We start from the raw sequence: 22051 nt of genomic DNA on the forward strand, positions 1-22051 counted from the left end.
AGATAGAGAGATAGAGAAAGATAGAGAGAGAGAGGGAGACGCAGAATTGAAAGCAGGCTCCAGGCTCTGATCTGTCAGCACAGAGCCCGATGCAGGGCTCGAACTCATGAACTGTGAGATCATGACCTGAGCCGAAGTTGGTTGTTCAACCAACTGAGCCACCCAGGTGCCCCTTATATCTGGGATATTTTAATGTGCTAAAATACGTCAATTATAGATGCATATGTTACCATGCTGTGGACCATTCAAAGCAGTGTAAGTTGATGTTTTGCTTAGTAGGGCTTGCTGGCTATGGTCTGTGTCAGAGGCTTGGACTTTATTATTTATGCTCTTTAGGAATATGGGCAGCTTTTTCTAGCTCTTCAGGCTAAGGATTGAAAATTAAATTTCTAGAGAAAAATAACCCTTGGATAATAATTTTGGAGAATGGCTAAACTTTCTGTCCTGTGTATTTATTCAGTTCTTATCAAGTGCCTAATTTGTGCCAGTCATATTGATGCTGAAGATGCTGGATCTAATGATGGACTTTTTATTCCAGAACACTTCATTAAGGTTCTAATTTGGTTGGTTTCCTGTGCCACTGTGTTCATTGTCATTGACTTTCTCTTTATGCTTATTGATCCCTTGGACTACGTATGCTTTTCCCCATAATTGTCAGTCTGAAGTGGTTTTCTTCTCATAAGAAATGCCAGGTCACTGTTGGGGAATGTTAAACAACTTAACGGTGATTGTATCCTCAAAGTGGTCACTTCGTCTTATTTTGCTTGGCTTGTTTACCATCTGTCTTTGTCTCGCAAGTAAGAAATCTTAATATCCATCTTAGTGTGTGGTCTCAAGTTTGGAAGGAATTGCTTGTCGAGACTTTTAGAAACATTAAGAGCTCCTTTGGATCATGTACCTATCAACACAATGGAAAAATGGCCCCAGACTCTCTCCGAAATTGCAGTTAATTTATATGAAAAATGAAGAATCTACCAGGAGAGCATTTTACTACTTGGTGATAATTTAGCTTTTAAACATTGTGTTAAGAGAGAAATCACTAAGCACAGCAATAGCAGCAATGTTTCTACCATAACAGACATTTCTAATTAATTCTCTGGCCATTAAACCCTTCAGGCCAATCTGCATGAGCAATAAAAAGGCAGAGAGAGGATGATGGAGAAAGTTTTTCTTTTTTGACTGTCAGTTTGCCAGTCATATTTTTTCATTTTTCTGAGGCGCACATGAGGAGCTGCAGAAATGGCTAGGGAAAAATTTTAAAGCATCAATGGACTCTCTACATAGCTATTAAAATAAAAATGCCACCTGCATATAAAAGAATTAAGTGATTCTGTGGAACATATTAGCTCTTAGTATTCCTGCAGTAATTCTTTTGTTACAATAACTTCCTGCAAAGAAGACTCAGTGACAGTTGCTGAACTTGTCTAGAAAGAAGCAGTGTGACTCTGATTTTTTTTCCAGAAGATGATTTTGAAACAGGAAGATATATTTTCCTTTGGAATTGTGTACACAGTTATTTCTCCAAGAATGCCAAACTGAATGTTTTTCATCTCTCTCTTCCTTCCAGTTTCAGGGCATACAATGTTTGCCTTCCACAGCTCCAGATGGGTAAAGGCTTACTGCTTTCCCTTAGCATCTTTCTTTAACTCTATGCTTGGATGAATCTTAAGCCAAATTTGAATAGGGATTCACTGTTTTGCAAGTAGCGGCTAGTGAAGCGACAGTCTGTTGCTTCCACATTAAATGGTGTCTAAATTTGCTGAGGTTGAGTATCAGCACCTTCTACTGTATAGATAGGAAATATCCAGGACTGGCTCCCTGCCTGCCCGAGGCAACGGCTGAATGGAAGTGCATAAAAACAATGTCTGACTTTTGTCAATTCTTTACAGTTTGTGAGTTATGTTGATGTACTTTATAGTGTTGCATCTTGACAGCCCTTTGAGGTAGGCACGGCAAGGATTATTACTGTATCCTTTTATAGGATGAGGAAATCAAAGTTTGGAGAGATTAAGAGAATTCTCTCAGGTCATTCATTCAGTAAGCAGTGGAAGCAGGACTGAAACTCAAGCTTCTGAAGCTCTTCTAGTTTTTCCCCTGCCGCCCCCCCCCCCCCCACATTAACTCTATGCCACGTTGCCCTCAAGCTATAATGGGGTTTTCAGATACTCAGAAAGTCGCAGCAGTAGCATAAATTGTAACAACAGATTAGGGAATGAGAGGATGAGGGCTGAAGGTTTAACCCTGCTATTTCTTACTGACCTTAGACCTTTTAGTCAGGTGATTCTGCTTATCTCCAAGAGCAGTGTTCCCCCCACCAAGAACCCCACAGTGGTATAGTCCAGAGTTTCAGAAACATTTCTTTGACTTGTGGGTTAGAAGCTCTAATTTGGGTTAGAAGCACTAATGGGTTAGCAGCTCTAATGTGGGTTAGAAGCACTATTCTCTTACGAAGAACTTGATAGAGAATACTGGCCAGTATTATTTGTCAAGAAAATCATGACTTCAGTCCCGTAAAACACTTAGTACCCAATGAATGGAATGGTTATTTTCTGTATTTGAAATTCTTTTGACCCTGTAAGGTTTTTAAATTTTTTTTTTAAATTTTTTAATGTTTATTCATTTTTGAGAGACAGAGAAAGAGCATGTGCGGGGGAGGGGCAGAGAGAGGAGGAGACACAGAATCGGAAGCAGGCTCCAGGCTCTGAGCTGTCAGCAAGGAGCTCGAGGCCGGCTCGAACTCACGAACCACGAGATTATGACCTGAGCTGAAGCTGGACGCTCAACTGACTGAGCCACCCAGGCGTACCATACCTTGTAAGTTGTTATTGTGATAACTTCATTTTATAAATCAAGGAGCAAAAAGGAATTAGGACTTCCTAATACACTGTAAGTTCAATAAAGTAGCTCCTAAATTAAAAAAAAAAATTTTTTTTTTAAAATCTTAGTGTGAGCTGGGGCAGAGAGGCAGAGGGAGAGGGAGAGAATCTTTAAGCAGGCTCCATGCATACCGCGGAGCCCAACATGGGTCTTGATCCCATGACCCTGGGATCATGACCTGAGCTGAAACCTAGAGTCAGACACCCAGCTGACTGAGCTACCCAGGCACCTCTAAACTTTTTTGATGAATTCATATTCTAGTACAATACACAAAAATCGAAATTCCAAAGAATGAGGCAAAAAATATAAATAGCATTTTCCGTGTTTTCTTTTTTGTTCCATGAATCAGTTTGGTTTATTCCCTGGATTATGTGCAACCCTCACTGGAAATTGCTGTTCTAAAGAACAAAGAAAAATATTAATGACAGACTATATTGATCAAGAACGTATGAAACCTTGTCACGTGTTCTATAACTCATTTTCTCTGGTCCTAATCAAATGCCGATTTCCAAGAGCACATGTTAAGAATTAGAGCTTTTAGACATGCTTCATTCTAAAGAGAGAATTGATACAATGAAGTAACTTGAGAAGATTAAAGATACTATACTAAACAATTATGAGCTACTTTAAGGGGCAGCATATAGACAGAATCCCTATGTATGAGACTGTGACAATTGTGAGGTTCTAAAACTTTCTCAGGAACTGCTTTAATGACATCCATATATACATGAAAGAAAGTATCCAGGAGAACATGGAGAAAATTAAAATTTTGTAGAGAATGAAAGCAAGCCCAGGGATAATTTCTAAGCACGTACATAGGATATTTATAGCCTCATTGTCTTATTCTTATCACAGCTCTGTGAAATAGGTGTTATTATTCCAAGTTTTTGATAAGAAAAACAAAGTTCAGACTAAGTGACCTGCTTGAGATCACTCACTCACTGAAGGTGGTATCAGAACTCCCAGCCCACCTGCTGATGTCCTCACTGACAGGCTGCCTCACTGTCTGCCATACACCTGAGTATAGGTCTATTCTTGGCATTCCTGAAGTTAACAATGATGAGAAGAAGCTCCTAAAGTGAGTGTCAACCTACACAAAGAGGTAAAGGGAGGCAATAAGGTGCCTTGACTTACCAGGAAGTGAGTTTATTTGGGGAATAGCAGAGGAATTGCAATTTGGGGCACGAACTATAGCAAGCTCAAGGCGCGTCCTGAGGGTTTTGGGGCAGGCCATGTTTACGGGCCACAAGTGCAGAGAAGCGTTAGGTTAGCAGGAGTCTAAACAGCAAGTCCATTGGCTTGAGGATGGGGATAGGTTCTTGGTGGCTGTTCATTGATTGAGCGATAAGTTTCGGTTTGCTGTAAATTAAGCATTTATGGGAAACTAGTCTCTTGGTCATTGAGTTTGTTTTCCTGAGGACACATGCTTGAGATTCTCCTTTTCTATCCTTGTTTCCATTTTATATTGAAATCCTTTAACATGAGGAGATTGCACACTTCTTTCCTGCAAAGGACTGAGGCCAGCGGCAGGGCTAAGAATCATGGAAAACATGGTGAAAGACAAGTTGGAGTCAAAACAAAATTAGAAGAAAAAAAACGTATGAAAGACTCAGCAAAAACTTGCATAAACAGAGAAAATATTAACCATATTTGGCAAGAAATATTAACCATGTTTTGAAAAATAAGCTTTTTTTTCAATTCTAGGTAAAAATGCTAATGATCTGAAAGAGTACATTAATGAAGTTTAATTATCTGCACAGATGGGAGAGTAGCCATATATACTCTGACTTCTCTTTGCTATTTTTCGTTTATTCTTTTACCTCCACATTTTATTCGCATTTTCCTCCTCTCATCCATGAGCACCCCCTCTGATAATAGTGCTTACTGTGTGCCAGGCACTTATTCGATGTGTTCAGTATATATCCTGTTTCTGGCCGTATACTTAGAAAATAACCGGGGCACCTGGGTGGCTCAGTCGGTTAAGCGGCCGACTTCAGCTCAGGTCATGATCTCGCGGTCTGTGAGTTCGAGCCCCGCGTCGGGCTCTGTGCTGACAGCTCGGAGCCTGAGGCCTGTTTCAGATTCTGCGTCTCCCTCTCTCTGACCCTCCCCCATTCATGCTCTGTCTCTCTGTCTCAAAAATAAATAAACGTTAAAAAAAATTAAAAAAAAAATAAGAAGAAAATAACCATGGTTTTGCATACATACCCTCCCCCCCCCCCCCCCCCCCCCGCAAACATTTGATTGTGAAAAATTGTCAAAATACAGAAGAGTTGGAAGAATTGTGCAGTGAACACCATCTAGATTTTGCCAATAACATCTTGGTATATTTACCTGATCATATATTCATTCATTTTTCATCCCTGTATCCATACATCGTTAATCTTAATTTCTAGATGCATTTCAAAGTAAATTGCAGACATCGGTGCCCTTTACTTCTAAAACTTCAGCATGCATGTTATTAATTAGATTTTCATATTTGTTTATAGTTGTCTTAGTTAAAATTTACAAGCAGAGAAACGATTGACTTTTAAGGATACTCTTCCGTGAGTTTTGACAACTGACATGTAAGTATTGTTAATTTACATGGATGTTAGTGTGTTCTATAGCTTTTTCTGTTTTTTGTTTTTTTGTTTTTTTCTACTTTTTCTCACCAACCTCTGTGTATAGGATGTGTCTTTGCTGTCATGGTATACCTAGTCAGCTGCTGACCATGCCTACTTTTAGAGTAGTAGTGACTGTTAGAAGTAATCCATTTAAAATATTAAGGAGTGCCCTTCTAAGGCATTAGATGACCATGAAGGTTTTTCATTCCTTCCACATTTACTAAGTAGCTATTCAGTGTCTGGGGTGTGATGGCATTGGATTCATTGTGATGAGCCGTTTTCTGCTATCAGTACTCAGAGTTTTTTGAGGAGATAGTCAGTTAGCAGTAACTCTTTTTTTTTAATTTTTAATGTTTATTTATTTATTTTGAGGGAGGGATGGAGGGAGGGAGAGAGAGCGAGAGAGAGAGGGAGAGAGAAATAGCACGCACGGAGGAGGGGCAGAGAGAAGGAGAGACAGAATCCCAAGCAGGCTGTGCACCATCAGCGCAGAGCCTGATGCAGGCCTTGAACTCACGAACTGCAAGATTATGACCTGAGCTGAGATCAAGAGTCAGATTGCTTAACTGGCTGAGCCCAGGCACCCCAGTAGTAATTTTTTTTTCAAGAGTAAGTTTTATGTTTCTTTTCACACTGACGTAAAACTGAAGCTCCTTAAAATATGCAAAGGGAACATTTAAAATGCATTAGCTTGTTAGAATTAATAATGAACATGGAAACCTGCTTAATGGAAGTATATGCTAGCTTGGTGTTTAGAGGAGATAATAAAACAGCTAACACTTATTGAGCCCTTAGTACATAGCAACCACTACGCTGAGCATCTTACAAACATCTCACTATCTACCTCGCAGGGTTGTTGTGATAACTTTCCTTCATTTTATAGATGCAGAAAACTAAGGTCAGAGGGGTTAATAAATTGCCCAAGGGCAGATAGAATAAAGGCATTGTGGAGTTTGGATTTATAGCCTTCTGTCTTTAGAGCCAGTGCCATGAGCATTTGTATACCGAGAATCAGTGGAGAAGAACTCCAGTGAGTGGAAAATATTTTGACCTAATGAATCCTGGTAGATTGCCATTTTTGATTCTGTGGAAACTCTGTTTCTCCTCCTCCTCCTTCTTTTTAATGTTTGTTTATTTTTGAGAGAAAGATAGAGAGAAAGAATCCCAAGCTGGCTCCACACTGTCAGTGGGCTCGATCCCGTGAACCGTGAGATCATGACCTGAGCCAAAATCCAGAGTTGGACACTTAACTGACTGAGCCACCCAGGTGCCCCAGGAACTCTGTTTTTTCAATGCCCACATAAATTGAGAAAACCACATGATAGAAAACCGCGTGGATATTGCTGCTCTCTTCTGCATTTTGTCTGGAGGTGCGTATTGCATTTTCTGGGCCTGATGTTCTAGCATACTCAGATAGAAAGGCCAACAGAACTAAGATGATGGTGTCCTCTTTAGTTTCTGAAGAGGGTGGACTAGAATGGAGGGGCAGAAAAAAAACTGGTGATAGGTCATCTGAGGAGGAGGTGAGAGTTCCTAGTAGTTGCTGGGATACTGGTGCAGGGGTAGCTCTCTGGAATTCTTCCCAGTGTTTCTTAATGAGGGATGGATTATCCTCACAGACACTTGGAAACATATAAGGGCTTTCAGTTGTCAGTGATTTAGGAGTGCTGTGAAATTTAATACCCAGGGTCAGAAATGATAAATATCTTACGATGCCTGAGTCAGGTTTACACAGAGCAGAATGGTCTTTCCTCAAATGCTAATTCTACTCCTGTTGGGATGAGGAATGGGAAAAAGCACAAAGAAAGCTAGAAAGGATTCTGGGAGTAAACTGGATGTATCTTTTTTTTTTTTTTTCTTTTTGGTGAGAAAATTTGGATTTAGCCAGTGGGACTCAGTTTAGATGATCCCAATTTTGTTGGCAACATCCAAAGCGTCATAGTTGGGAGCCAGTTGAACATATGCCTTTTTTTCTCCTTCAGAGTGAGGCCTGATCAGAGTGTTGACCTTGGCCATGTCAATGTCATAGAGCTTCCTCACATCCTGTTTGATCTGGTGCTTGTTGGCCTTGACATCCACAATCAACACAAGTGTGTTGTTGTCTTCTATTTTCTTCATGGCTGACTCAGCAGTCAGGGGGAACTTGATGATGGCGTAGTGGTCAACCTTGTTTCTCCTCGGGGATCTCTTTCCAGGATACTTGGGCTGCCTTCAGAGACACAGTGTCTTGGGCTGTTGCAATGTAGGTGATTTGTGGATCTTTTTTTTATGACCGTGGATGCCTTTCAGCACCACTTTCTTGGCCTTCAGAGCCTTTGCTTTGGCTTCAGCTTCGGCTTCGGCTTCGGCTTCGGCTTCGACTTTGGCTTCGGCTTTGGGAGGGGCAGGGGCTTCCTTTTTCACCTTCCAAGCCATCTTTGTGAAAGGGCCCGGATGTATCTTTGACATACTTTGTTCATATGGTCACAGTGTGCTTCTGTGTGTATGTGGTGTGTGTGTGTGTGTGTGTGTGTGTGTGTGTGTGTGTGTGAGAGAGAGAGAGAGAGAGAGAGAGAGAGAGAGAGAGAGAGAGAGAGAGAGATGGAGGGAGAGATCTTGGAGAGTTTTGTGTTACATTGGGAAAATTATTGAATTCCCTCACGCATGTTGACATTGACATGACCTGCTAGTGATTTAAAAATTGGTTATGATGAATTGTTCTTTTAATGCACTGCCAGAATTTATTTGATGTCATTAAAAAATGTTTTTATCCTTATTTATAAATGAAATTTCTTTTTCTTAAAAAAAAATTTTTTTTAATGTTTATTTATTTTTGAGAGAGAGAGACAGAGTGTGAGCAGGTGAGGGGCAGAGAGAGGGAGACACAGAATCTGAAGTAGGCTCTAGGCTCCAAGCTGTCTGCATAGAGCCCGATGCGGGGCTCAAACCCACAAACTGTGAGATCATGACCTGAGCGAAGTCGGACGCTTAACCAACTGAGCCACCCAGGTGCCCCTGAAATTTCTTTTTCTGAATTATATTTATTATATTATGTTAATAAGAACATGATAATACATAAAATAATGCATTTGGTTGAGAATAGATAAATTAGGAATTATTTGCACCTTAAAAGTTAGGTGTAATTTGGTTGTTATATTGTCTAGGTCTAGTGTTTTTATAGAAACAGGACCTTTGCTATCCAATGTGGTCTGTGATTATTAATGTCTTTGAACTTTTTCTCTACTATTTGGTCAAATATAGTATTTTTTTATTTTGGTGGAAAATCAGCATTTCTCTAAGTTTTCACATTTATCACTGTCTTAGCTTGGGATCCCTAGAACACAGAGGCTGAAGCAAGGCTTTAGTGCTAATGTTTTATGGGGAGATGCAATCCCAGGACAGTGAAAGAGAGGGAAAAGGGAGCCAGGGAAGGATGGGAAGCAAAGGCAAGTTGGTGCATTACGAAACTTTCCAGTGCTTCCTCAAGGGTGAAGGGCATCTCCAGACAGGTTGTATGGAAAACATGTTGTAATAGTCTGTTGGAGAGAGGAAGAGAGGTGGATTTATGTGCGAGGAGCTCCCATCTCCTTTCTCTCATTGGTCAGTGTTTGCCCTGTTGGGAGTTTACTCCCTGGCCTTCCAGACTGCAACACCTGGCCTCTTTGCTGTGGAAGCTGTATCCCATTTCTGTGGAATGCCAGTGTTTCAAAGCCCTCATTGGAGTCCAGCGTGGTAGGAGGAGTCAGAGCTTATATGGAACTCATTGAGTGGTGCCGAGGGGACCTGCGCCGCTGTGGTTTCTGTCATGATGGGAAGGTGTGGGGGGGAGGCATGTTTCCAGAGCCTGGCCCAGGAGAGAACGAGAAGGTCAAGGGTATCTGAAGATGAAGTGTTGGCGACCAAAGCAGTGGCAGCTGTGTGGTTGAGGAGTCCAGGAGATGGGTACATTCTTGAGAATCTGAAGTAACCCTTGAAATGTGTCTGAAACAATTTCCATAGATTTGTATATATATTTTTTATGATTTTTAAATCACTTAAAAAATCTGGAGTTTTATCACAATCAAAAATAAATAAAAAGGGGCGCCTGGGTGGCTCAGTCAGTTAAGCATCTTGATTTCAGCTCAGGTCATGATCTTGCAGTTTGTGGGTTCGAGCCCCGTGTTGGGCTCTGTCCTGGTGGTGTGGAGCCTGCTTGGGATTCTCTTTCTCTCTCTCTTAAAATAAATGAACAACCTTAATAAATACATAGATAAATAAAAATATCTGTGGTTATCACCTTTTTTATCTTAAGGTTGTATATTCTTGGTTTTTTCTTTTTTTTCCCCATTAAACGGGCTTGCTGGGGGTTTGTGTATTTAAAAAAATATTTGCAGAAAAAAGTACTTGCAGAGAAACAGTTTTACATATTTCTTATTTCTTATTGCATTCTGATAAAATTTCAATTTTAATTTCTAAAATTATTTCCTTGAGTTTGGTATTTTTTGTTATATTTTTAATTTCTTACATTTACTACTTTTTTTAATATTAACATATATTAAGGCATTTAATGGTATAATTTTGCCTTTGAGTATAGCTTTACCTGTGGCGCATGAATTTCGACATCAAGTAGTCTCCTTTTTATTATTTTTGAGACAGTATACAACTATAATTCTGAAATCAACAGGGTCCTTCTGGAGTGACAATTTCTGACCCAAGGAGTGGCACTACAGTTTTTTAAGGAAGATTTGGGTGTATTTGTAGGTCTTTCCTGACACTCTTGACTCAAACTTTCCCCTGAGAATCATTATAAAAATTATTTATAATAATGATGATTTAAAAAAAAAGTGCTTGACATAGCCCTAATACAGTTCTGGGTCAATAGACATGGCAAATCAACTTGGCATTGCTCTTCTTTGGGGAAATAGTCACTTGTGTTGTCTCTCACATTCACAACAATTGATTCCTTCACAGTGATCTTGGTGTTCTAATCTCATAGCTATTTTCACCTTGTAGATGTTTTGACTTTGTATACATGAAAATGCACATTTTAGTCAGACTTATACAGACATTGGTAACCTTTCATTAATAAAATAGCTTTTGGAGTAAACTCTATTAAGCAAATTAAATTCTTGTCCACTCCACCATTACTGCTTATTGTGATTAGTGAGCCAGTCCTGTCTCTTGTGATTGACTCTTTTGGCCTCTTCCACTCTGGGATCCTATAATCTTTATTGAAATAATGGGACCTATTCCAAAGGTGGCTTTCCCACATATCTTGATTCACAGGGTTCAATCCTCATAGTGGTTTTCAAAGACCTCAACATTTAAATATTTATCAGTGCTGTGTAAAGACCTGGGGCCTTCTTGGGAGACATAATTTGGGATAGATAAATGTATATAATAATTTTTAGTTTATTATTGCTGTCTCTCTGGCTCTTTGTGTTTTTTTCTGCTACATTATATAATCTGGTATCTCAGCCTCATTTAACATAGGCCACCATCAAGTCCAGATTTGAGTTAAGCAACTAAGAAAACAATTGGAAACAACTGGGATTACCTAGAACTAGTACATTGGATCCAGCATTTTTGGCATTTGTTTCCATATTCATAACCTGACTAGATCTAAAGTTATGTTCTTCTCCCTCTAACATCCTCAGAATTCATTTTCACCTTATTCTCCAGATTTCTGGTAATAGAAATTAACCAATTAGTGTCATTTTTCTTATTGTAGATTCATGGTTTGACTTTGTAATTTGCCTCAAAGGGCATGCTGGAATATATCTCTACTTTAAGGTATAGAAGCAGCAAAGAAGGGGACATGGGGAGAATTAGCGCCCCTTGAGAAATAACTCATTATTTCATTAATGAGAATACATTAGGTAAGGTATTTACAGTCAGGGCTTCTGTAGTAAGTCAGGAACAGACTTAGTGGAAGAGAGAACTACTTCATCTGGCAAGGGAGGATTAGTGTTTTTGAAGGTTTGGGGGTACCACTGGACTCCATGCTAGCTCTTAGGGCCTTACGCTTTCTCAGTTGATACCCTAACTTAAGAGAAGGGCTGTGAAATCAACCTGCCTTGCAATTGTGCAACTTAAGGTCACACTCTGTGTTTGACTTTTAGTGGTCTCAGCCAGTCAGCTGTAAGATACAGGAGACTCTTTTTTAGGATAGTCATAGAAACTCTTTATTTGATAATTATGCCTGAAGTTAAGAGTTTTAAATATCGAGCTTGGCATTTTCTTTCTTGAAGCTTTTTTTGTGAGGAAGCAGGGATGATGCAGTATTGCCAACGATAGGTTCTGTATTCCAGGTTACTACAGGTGATCTTCTGCCCCGTGTAAAAATGAACTACCAGTCCTTTAAAATCATGAGATCTTCACTGCCTTCAAACCCAACCAGGAAGAAAATCAAAGATTCCTGTTTTGTTGTGTTTTGTTTGTTTGTTTGTTTGTTTGTTTTGAGGCTATGCTGACTGCAAACTCTTTGATCAGTTACTCTGGCTTATTCTTCTTAGTTTGAATCCTGTCTTGCTAGTTAGAACAGAAAGGGCTTTATTAAAGGGCATTAGGTAGCTCACAGAATCTCTGGGATGGCCAGATAATCGGGCCTTTACATTGGAAATACAAATAAATTTCAAGTTGTACCAATTATATCTAATGGGAATTCTGTCTATCCCGACTATCACGGCCCTAGTATTGTTTCCTTTTACCCTGAAGATAATTTCCACTAAGATTGTTTTGCAGAAATATGTATTCAATAGTTTCCTTAATCCTTTTGGCTCATGTTACTAGTATAAAAGTCAGGCAAAGATATTAAAAGTGAAAGGTAAAGCCTACCCTCGCTTTTAATTGGCAAGGGAACACTGCATTCAACGTTTTATAAACACTATGCTGTTACAAGGCCAGCGACTGATGCATTGGTTCTTTCTTCTGCCTAAAAAGACGGGCAGTTGACTCTGATTTACCTTTGGGTGAACTTTTGTTTTTCATAGTAAGCAGATTTTTTTTGCTCTGAGGTTACAGAGTTAGTGCTTTTACTTTTGTTTTTTAAGGAAAATAATTACCCCAGTGCCTTTTGATTTTCCAGCTCTGTTAGCTGTTAGTAGAAAGGTAGAAACCCAGTTTCTGTTTTATTAAAGCAGAATCCTTCAGACAATGAACATTGACAAACGACTGTTTTCTGTACTCTTTCAAAATGCCTATGGGTCTAGTGTGTAGCATTTTTGAATTAAAAAAAAAAATACCCAGGTAATTAATGATTTTAGCCGAAGTGACCAGAGTCCCAGCATTCAAAATCTTTCAGGCAAGGGAACTCTTGTTTCTATTTTTAAAAAATCCTTCAATATCAGAGAAAACAAAAATGAAAGGAAGGCCCAACTATATTGGCTGTTTATTCTGGCTATGTTGATCAGAATTTCTCAGTTCTCTCCTTCTCTCCTTATTTGTTGTTCTCTTAGAAGCAGACCATCATTTTAGAAAATGTATACAGTTCAGGAAATTTCAACTCATGCAAAATCGTTACTTAATCTGCCTTGAGTTGAAATCCTGGGATGTTCCATCTCTCTCCAGGAAATCTTTCAAGAGACTGATCTCAAGTAACTGTTTATACACCCTTTAGTGACTTAAAAAATTCCTAATGGTGAATGATCATTAATGGATTAGTCTGAAATTTGAGATATGCAGGAGTGAAGTGAGGAAGGAAGTTGTAAATAGCACGTGACTCTTAGGTCTGGACTCCATTGCAAAGTGCTGGTGAGAATCCTGTGGATGTGCAGAAGCAAAGTCTTTCCCCATCTCAGGTCAGGTTCCTGAGGACAGACTCTGAGACTCTGAGCTTTCTCTGCAGGAGATTTGTTGGATGGTTTTCTCATAAATGCCTGTTAGAGAAGTGAAGGAAGCAGGATACAGTAGAGAGAGGAGTTCAAGTATGATAGCGTTTTAAAAAAATTTTTATATTTCTTTTTTTTTTTAAGTATATTTTTAAATGTGATGCAGAGGTTTATTTTCTTCTTTTCCTTTCTTCCCTTCTTTCCTTCTCTTCCTTTCCATCCTTCCCTTCCTTCCTTCTTTCTTTCAAATTTTAATTCCAGTGTAGTTAACATACAGTGTTGTATTAGTTTCAGATGTGATTCAGCAGTTCCATACATTACTCAGTGCTCATCAAGATGAGTGCATTGCATGATCCCCTTCACCTATTTCACCCATTCCTCCCCCCACCCCCCTCCCCTCTGGTAACCATCACTTTGTTCTCTATAGTTAAGAGTCTGTTTTTGGTTTGTCTCTTTTTTCCCCCCTTTCTTTTGTTTCTTAAATTTCACATATAAGTGTAATCATATGGTATGTCTTTCTCTGACTGGCTTATTTAGCTTAGCATTTGCAAATGGCAAACTTTCATTCTTTTTATGGCTGAATAATATTCCACTGATGTGTGTGTGTGTGTGTGTGTGTATGTGCGTGTGTGTATACCACCTCTTTACCATTCATCTGTTGATGGACACTTGGGCTGCATCCATAGTTTGGTTACTGTAAATAATGCTGCAATAAACAGGGGTGCACATATCCCTTCAAATTAGTGTTTTCATATTCTTTTGGTAAATACGAAGTAGCGTGATTTTTGGATTGTAGGATAGCTCTAATTTTAATTTTTTTTTAAGTTTATTTATTTTGAGAGAGAGAGAAAACGCGAGTGTGTGTGTGCAAGTGGGGGAGGGGCAGAGAACAAGGGGGAAAGAGAATCCCAATCAGGCTCCATGCTATCAGCGCAGACTCTGATGTGGGGTTCGTTGTCACAACTGTGAAATTATGACCTGAACCAAAATCAAGAGTTGGATGCTTAACCAACTGAGCCACCCACGCACCCCCTAATTTTAATTTTTTGTGGGAACTTCCTTACTGTTTTCCACAGTGGCTGCACCAGTTTGCATTCCTGCCAACAGTGCACGAGGCTTCCTTTTTCTCCACAGCCTCTCCAACACTTGTTGTTTCTTGAGTTTTTGATTTTAGCAATTCTGACAGGTATGAGGTGGTATCCCATTGTGGTTTTAACTTGCATTTCCTTGATGATGAATGATAATTGAGCATCTTTTCATGTGTCTTTTTTGGTCATCTACATGTCTTCTTTGGGGAAATGTCTGTTCATGTCTTCTGCCCATTTTTTAATTGGACTGTTTGTTGTTTTGGTGTTGTGTGAAGTTCTTTATATATTTTGTATGAGAGAGTTTGAATGGTGGCTTTGGTAATTCAGTGGGTAACCAGGGATTTAGAATGGCCATTTGGTTATGTTTCGAATTGAGGCAAAGGCTCAAGCCTTTATACCCCATCATTGAATGCAAGCTACCCCTAGGAGAGGGGGAAACTTTGGGTAAGGCAGATTCCTTCTCCTGAGGGCAATTCCTAGAAAGTGACACAGGCAAGAGTCCTGGCAACTGGGAGAATGATTGTGTTGGTGCTGCAGTGGGCGAGTCTGGGCAGGGCAACCCCAATATACACTATACACCACTTTTTTTCATGACTGTATTTGCCATTGCATTCTATTCAAAACAGTAGTAGTCTTGGGGTTTTATTTTCTGAAACTGAAAATATTTCAGCTTTTGTTCAATCATCTTAATTTTTCTAGAAGACATGCCAAGTGGGAAAGCAACATGTATCATAAAAAATGCAAAGGGTCTGAGATTTTTGCCCTACTTGTTAGCTTGCCACAGATTCATAGAACAACAAGTTAGCTTGCCACAGATTCATAGAATCTGGAAGAAGACATGAGATTCCTGGGTCAGAGACAAAGAACTTTATTAATCATGGCACAACAAACAATATGAACTTTATACTCACACGATTCTTGTGCTCCTAAGTCCCACAGAGGTGATGTGGAGCAGCCCATATGGATATTGTATATGGAATGGGTTTGTGTTCCAGCTGAGGAACTCTTAGCTTCAGAAATTCAGAATTTAGGAGGCCTTGATATTTCTTAGTGGGCTGCAAGCTAATGTGCTCAAACGTTACCCTGCATAGATAAACACAGGTAATTCTGTAATGACTTCTCATTAGTGTGTGGTTTTTGTTACTTAAAATTTGGGCTCAGATTCTTAGGATGAGATGTTAGAAGCTTGTGTCAGTTGTTGGATTACTTTATTACTTATGGTGAAGGTGGATGTGAGGAAGGGGAGGTTTGGGAGAGAAGATGGAAGTGTTATTCAAACTGTAAGACATTCTGCAGTTGTAATGGCATAACTGATGGGGGTGGTTGTTCTGGCTTTCATCTTCTCTTTAGCTATCTTCTGGCCAGGGCAGAGGGTTGGTAACAATAATAGTCACTCCTGGCCACCACCACTATTGTGATTTCTAGATGATACCTTCATCTCAGAAACACCAGTTTGGAGATGGACACAGGTCTGGCCCTGTCTCTTTTGTTGGATCATCTGAGTTGACCGTGGCTGTACAGCAGCACTTAAGACTGGTGAGTCTATACTTGGCAGCTGCAATGTGCACAGAGGCTGAGAGCATCAGACTTTGTAGAATGCTTCAAAGCTGTGATTCCACATTACCAAACCTAGGTCAAGGACACCCGCCCAGGCTTATTTGTATTTACCTTGGAGGGCCAGGTGGCCATCCCCTTCTGTTTAGAGATGAATTGTTCTGTCTGACCAGATGCACTATGAAGCCTTGGCAATGATACAGACATTTCTAGTTAATAGAAAATTTGAAGTTATTTGTTGGCATTGTCACTTGAGTCCAACAGTTTAGATTTGAGCCTTGAAAAATTTAATCTTTAATCTTATCATATCTAATTATATAATTCCCATTAAAGGAATTGCTGTTAGAAACTGTACATAAAAAGTGAGAGATTCCTTGGGTTAATTTCCTAGGTTAGTCTATTGGGGCTTCACTTTGTAAGTTCCTGGGGATGTGTTTCAATGAGATATAGTCCATAATGGCCATAGGGGATTATGAGAGGAGATTCTGAAAGTGTATGTATGTAAACAAGGAAAAGTCTAGTGTGCACATGAAAATGTGTATTAGTTCTGTTTTAAAGATAGAGGAACTATTGTTTAGTAAAGAGGGATAACTTGGCCAAGGTCATAGAACCCTAAAGCGACAGAGTTGAGATTTGAACGTAGCTCCAAGTCCTTGTTTTAAACCACTATAGTATAACCTCTGCCCTTGTGCTTTGAGATTGCTTCCCATTCCATGGAGCAGCAAGAATTGTAATGTAGTGATTGAGCTACCGTTGAATGACCCTTTCACAAAACTTGGCAGAGCTCTGTAGAAGCTCAGGGCTGCATCCATAATGCCACACTCCTGAGTCCATTAGTTAGTAGTAGAAATTGTTTTTCTTGAATTGGTTTGAAAAGCTTATGGCTCACAACTTAAGTTAATAAATTTTTATACCAATCACATAAGTATGTGTAAGGCACTGTGTTAGGCTTTTTGGAAACAGAAAATAATGTATAATTTAGGCAAATGATATCAGCAAATGAAAAAATAAACAGTTGCGTACGTAAAGGTTCACCCATTCTTTGAAGATTTTCAGGCTAATGCAGCCCCTTAAGGGCTGCTCTTACAATTAGCAAAATAATATAATTATCCACAGGGTATAGATACAAGAGGTGTTCTGAACACACAGGTACCCCAATCCCACAAACTCCCAAAGCTTTGTGATCTTTTCTGAAATGTAATGTTTAGAGATTAATTCTTTTGAGGTACATGTAGTAGCTTTTTAGACTTTCTGAGTGATCTGTTAAAGTTCCAGACTTTGACTACATGGAGGCGAACACCAAGGGAAGGACACCTTAAAAACTTTGCTGATACCCAAGGGAAGAGAATTGGCCCCTCGCTGGGAGCAGCACCCTTTGGATTGAAACTGACTAGGCAGTAGGGACAGGTAAGGTTCTCTGGGATGGAAGATACCTCACCTTCTAGCTTGGAGCCCTTGGCTTTGCCCTTCCTAAACGCATCTTATGCAAGCTCCAAATTTTCTAAAATTTTACTATAGAATATATTGTTTGCTTTTCACATCTGTTTCCATATTGCCATATAATTGCTCCCTTGCTCTGTTGAAAAACATGTCTTTGTTGCAGACATGCACATGTGCACCCATCCCAAACTCCACAGCTAATGCAAGATGATCTCTTGGACTTCATTGTCTATTATGGCACTGGTTAGAGGTCAGGGTCGGAATAAGTGAAGTTTATGTCTTTTCTTGAATTATAACTTAGTAACATAGTGAGGGGATTAAAGAACTCTGCAAATGAAGTGGCAGAGTTAAGTGTATCTGCCTCAAAATACAGCACTTTGTTCCATACCCAAGAGCCTCTCTGTTTTGCTTTGTTAAAAGGAAACATGAGCATCAGGGCCCAGAATATAAGCTTTTCCTATTCCATAATTCATCTTAGTTTGTCCCTAAGTGTGTAATAAAAATGGAACCTTAGTTTCCTTCAGGATATTCTGATTTCTGAATTCTTCTGGAACTCTCTAGGGAGAGCATTCCAACTGCCTACAGATTTGTTTATCTCAGGATCTCTAATCCCTTCTGAGACAGTAGGATTGGGCAGCATGGTGTCAGAAAGGCTAAACATTCTTGTCCACTGTAGTGTTTTGAGGGAATGCTGTTCTTCATGGATTGAAACCACTGCACAGGAGCCCCTTGGGACCAATAGTATTGGGTCGTAGGGCTTAAATTTGCCATTGCTAATATGTTGGACTTCTCAGGTCCGTAAGACTGTGGCGTGATTTTCCATTTTATTTGATATCTGTTCACTTTTGTAATCACTTGATGTTGCTCTTGCATAAAGAGAGAAATAATTTACCACCACGCTAATTATGTTGCAGCGGGAACTGTGTAGGAATGCCAGCCTGGTACAGTTTTTATTTATATTTTGCTTCTGTTCTTCCCATGAGTGTGTTATCAGGCTCATTCACCGTAATGATTTAGAGCACCCAAGATTCAAGTGTTGCTTTGCTTCCCTGCCTTCACCCCGCTCCTTCTGTCCTTCCCCTCCATTGTCCTTTTTTCTACCCTTGTTGAGTCTTTAGGCTGAGATTGGAGTCATACTGGTTAATGTCTTTCTGCAGATGGATCTCTGACTACATTTCACAGTGAAATTTCACAGTGAAATCGAATCTGAGGGTTTCACAGTCTGTTTAATCTACAGCTGCTCTTGGCTGTTACTATCAAAATGAGCATTAAAAAAAATTGGTCAAGTATATGACATGAATTCAAGATTGCCATCCAGCCGAGGGTTCACTCAGCCTTAAAAAAAATACCTTACTTGCTAAAAGAGTTTCCATTTGAATACCAGAAAGCACCAGCGATCTTTGGGTCCTATGTTAATTTTGTATTAAAAGATCAGTCTCCACACTCTCATTTTATTGAGGCCCAGATGAATTCCATCTCCATGACGGGGGCTTGCATTCCAGGAAAATTTGCATGCTTTTCTCTTTTTCCTGCTTTTTCATGGATATATTTCAAAATCATTGTGGTCTAAATGTTTAAATCTGGAAGAACCAAAGTGATAAAGAGCTGGAATTGCTTTATATTCTACCATCTGTTTTACCATTTGTCTCGGATAATGAGAGCATTGAATTGAACTTCCCTACCTATTTCTCTTTAAGGCTGTGATTTAGTGTATACCAGAAAGTGATGAACCATATGTAGGTCTTTCTGGCCAGTAAGAGTTAGTTGACAAATATTTTATGATGACCTTCTATTGAGCAGTAAGTTATATAGGAGGGCAGTTCAATGATCTTTGTACAGGTTATATAGAAAAACATTTATAAATACACCACGTGGTAAAAGGAAGGTACTTCCTGCATAGACTTAAGGCTGCATTTGGAAGGGATTCCCTTCTGTTTGCTTATTTGGGTACTATCAAGCTGGTTAATGTTTTAAAAATATTTTAGAAGGGACACAGAGGAAAACTTATAAAAATCTCATTTCTAAGCCCCTTACTTCACTAGGGACATACAGCAGGCTATGGATTTTGACTCTAGGCATATAAACACCAAAAGAAGACAGCTGCTAGTTGCTGTAAAATAGTTAAATTCTCCATCTGGTTTGCAATATGGGTGAAGATTTGCTGCAAATCTGGATTGAATGCCATGCCCCAGTTAGTTTACAAATATAGTACGTCCTTTAGTTATAGAACATGAAGTGTGGTCCTAAGTGCCAAAGAATTAAACTCTGTTACAGGTATTCAGCAAAAAGGGAGTAAAGATAAAAGCAATACCACTTTATGTAAAATTTGCTCTACTTAATATCTAAAAGTGACTTTTTACATCCTCAGGAATCTGACAAAGAATGGAAAAATCTTAGGCCTAGTTTAAACTTGGGCAGATAGTGAAATGAGAAGAAGCACAAAGGTGTTTGTGCTTGATGTTTAGAATTGAAACTGGCCCAATACATAAGGCAACACTTTAAATACGGTATTCCTTCCTTTGAGAAAATTATTTTTCTTTAACAAAACAACTCATATTTTTATTTAAAATATTTTTTTAGATTTCTGTTTTTTATTGAGATATAATTGATATATAGCATTATATATGAGGTGTACAACATAATAATCTGACAGTTGTATGTGTTGTGAAATGATCACCACAATAAGTCTAGTTAATATCATCCATCATTGCACAATTACCAATTTCTTTTTCTTCTGATGAGAACTTTTAAGATTTCCTTTCTTAGCAACTTTAAAAAAAAAGGTTTGTTTATTTTGAGAGAGAGTGCGCACACATGAGCACATGGAGAGAGGGAGAGAGTGAATCCCTAGCTGACAGCACAGAGCCCCACACAGGGCTTGATCTCACAAACCGTGAGATTATGACCTGAGTCTAAATCAAGAGTCAGATGCTTAACCTAGTGAGCCACCCAGGTGCCCCTCTTAGCAACTTTCATTATACAATATAGTATAATTAGCTATAGTCACTGTGCTGTATATTACATCTCCGGGACTTAATTTTATAACTGGAAGGTTGTATCTTGACTCCCTTCATCTGTTTTTCCCATCTTCAACCTCTCTTTGCCTCTGGCCACCACCAATCTGTGAGTTCACTTTTTTTTTGTTTTTAAAGATTCCACATATAAGTGAGAGCATACAATATTTGTCTTTCTTTGACTTCTTTCACTTAGCATAATGCTCTTAAAGTCCATCCATGCTGTTGCAAATGGCAAGATTTCCTTCTTTTTTTTATGGCTGAATAATATTTTATTGTATAAATACACCATGTTTTTTAAAATCCGTTCGTCCATCACTGGACACTTAGGTTGTTTCTGTATCTTGGCTACTGTCAATAGTGCTGCTGTGAACATGGAGGTGCAGGTATCTTTTTAGAATTAGAGTTTCTGTTTCCTTATGATAAGTGCCCAGAAGTGGAACTTCTGGATTGTGTGGCAGTTCTGTTTTTAATGTTTTGAGGAACCTCCACACTGTTTTCCACAGTGGCTGCACCAATTTACCTTCTCACCAACAGTGTGCGAGAGTTCCACATCCTCACCAAAATTTGTTATTTATCTTTTTGATAATAGCCATTCTAGGAGGTGTGCATTGCTATCTCATTATGGTTTTGATTTGCATTTCCCTGATGATGAGTGACATTGAACACCTTTTCATGTACCTGTTGGCCATCTGTATATCTTCGGGAAAATGTCTGTGTAGGCCCTCTGCCCATTTGTTAATTGGTTTGTTATTTTGGTGTTGAGTTATATGAGTTCTTTATATATTTGGTATATTAACTCCTTATCAGATATATGATTTGCAAATAATTTCTGCCATTTGGTAGGTTGCCGTTCCATTTTTTTGATGGTTTCCTTTGTTGTACAGAAGCCTTTTAGTTGGATGTCATCTCACTTATTTATTTTTGCTTCTGTAGCCTTCGCATTTAATGTCAGTTCCAAAAAAAATCATTGCTGAGATTGATGTCAAGGAGCTTACTATGTTTTCTTCTAGGAGTTATATGGAATTCCAGTCTTATGTTTAAGTCTTTAATCTGTTTGAGTTAATTTTTGTGTAGGGTATAAGGTGGTGGTCCAGTTGCATTCTTTTGCATGTGGTTGTCCAGTTTTTTGAGCACCATTTATTGGTTAGACTATCTTTTCCTCATTGTATATTCTTGGCTCTTTTGACATAAATTAAATGACCATATATATGTGAGTTTATTCCTGGGCTATTTTGTTCTTTTAATCGATGTGTCTGTTTTTATACCAGTACCATAGAAGTTTGAATTCTATAGCTTTGTAATATAGTTTGAAATCAGGAAGTGTGATGCCTCTAGCTTTGTTCTTCTTTCTCAAGATTGCTTTGACTATTGGGGCCTTTTGTGGTTCTATACAAATTTTAGGATTGTTTATTCTATTTCTGTGCAAAATGCCATTAGAATTTTGATAGGGATTGCGTTGAATCTGTAGATTTCTTTGAATAGTGTGTCCATACTAATTGACCTAATTGGTGCAATACTAATTAACTAATATTAATAGTACAATACTAATTCCATAAATATGGAATATCTACTTATTTGTGTCTTCAGTTTTTTTCATCAAAGTTTTAGAGCTTTCAGCATACAGGTTTTTCACCTTCTTGGTTAAATTTATCTCTAGGTATTTTATTCTTTTTTTTTTTTTT

At 38.8% G+C, this 22051-nt stretch overlaps 1 long non-coding RNA gene and 1 pseudogene across 1 annotated transcript in view; one reads left to right on the forward strand and one right to left on the reverse strand.

The window, feature by feature from the left end:
- Window positions 1-22051, forward strand: part of LOC107179431 — a 201326-nt gene that overhangs the window by 20523 nt on the left and 158752 nt on the right. The window lies entirely within an intron of this gene.
- Window positions 6716-8016, reverse strand: LOC122240304 (annotated as a pseudogene).

The sequence above is a fragment of the Panthera tigris genome, chromosome B4 (genome assembly GCF_018350195.1).
Source record: "Panthera tigris isolate Pti1 chromosome B4, P.tigris_Pti1_mat1.1, whole genome shotgun sequence".
Lineage (NCBI taxonomy): Eukaryota > Metazoa > Chordata > Mammalia > Carnivora > Felidae > Panthera > Panthera tigris.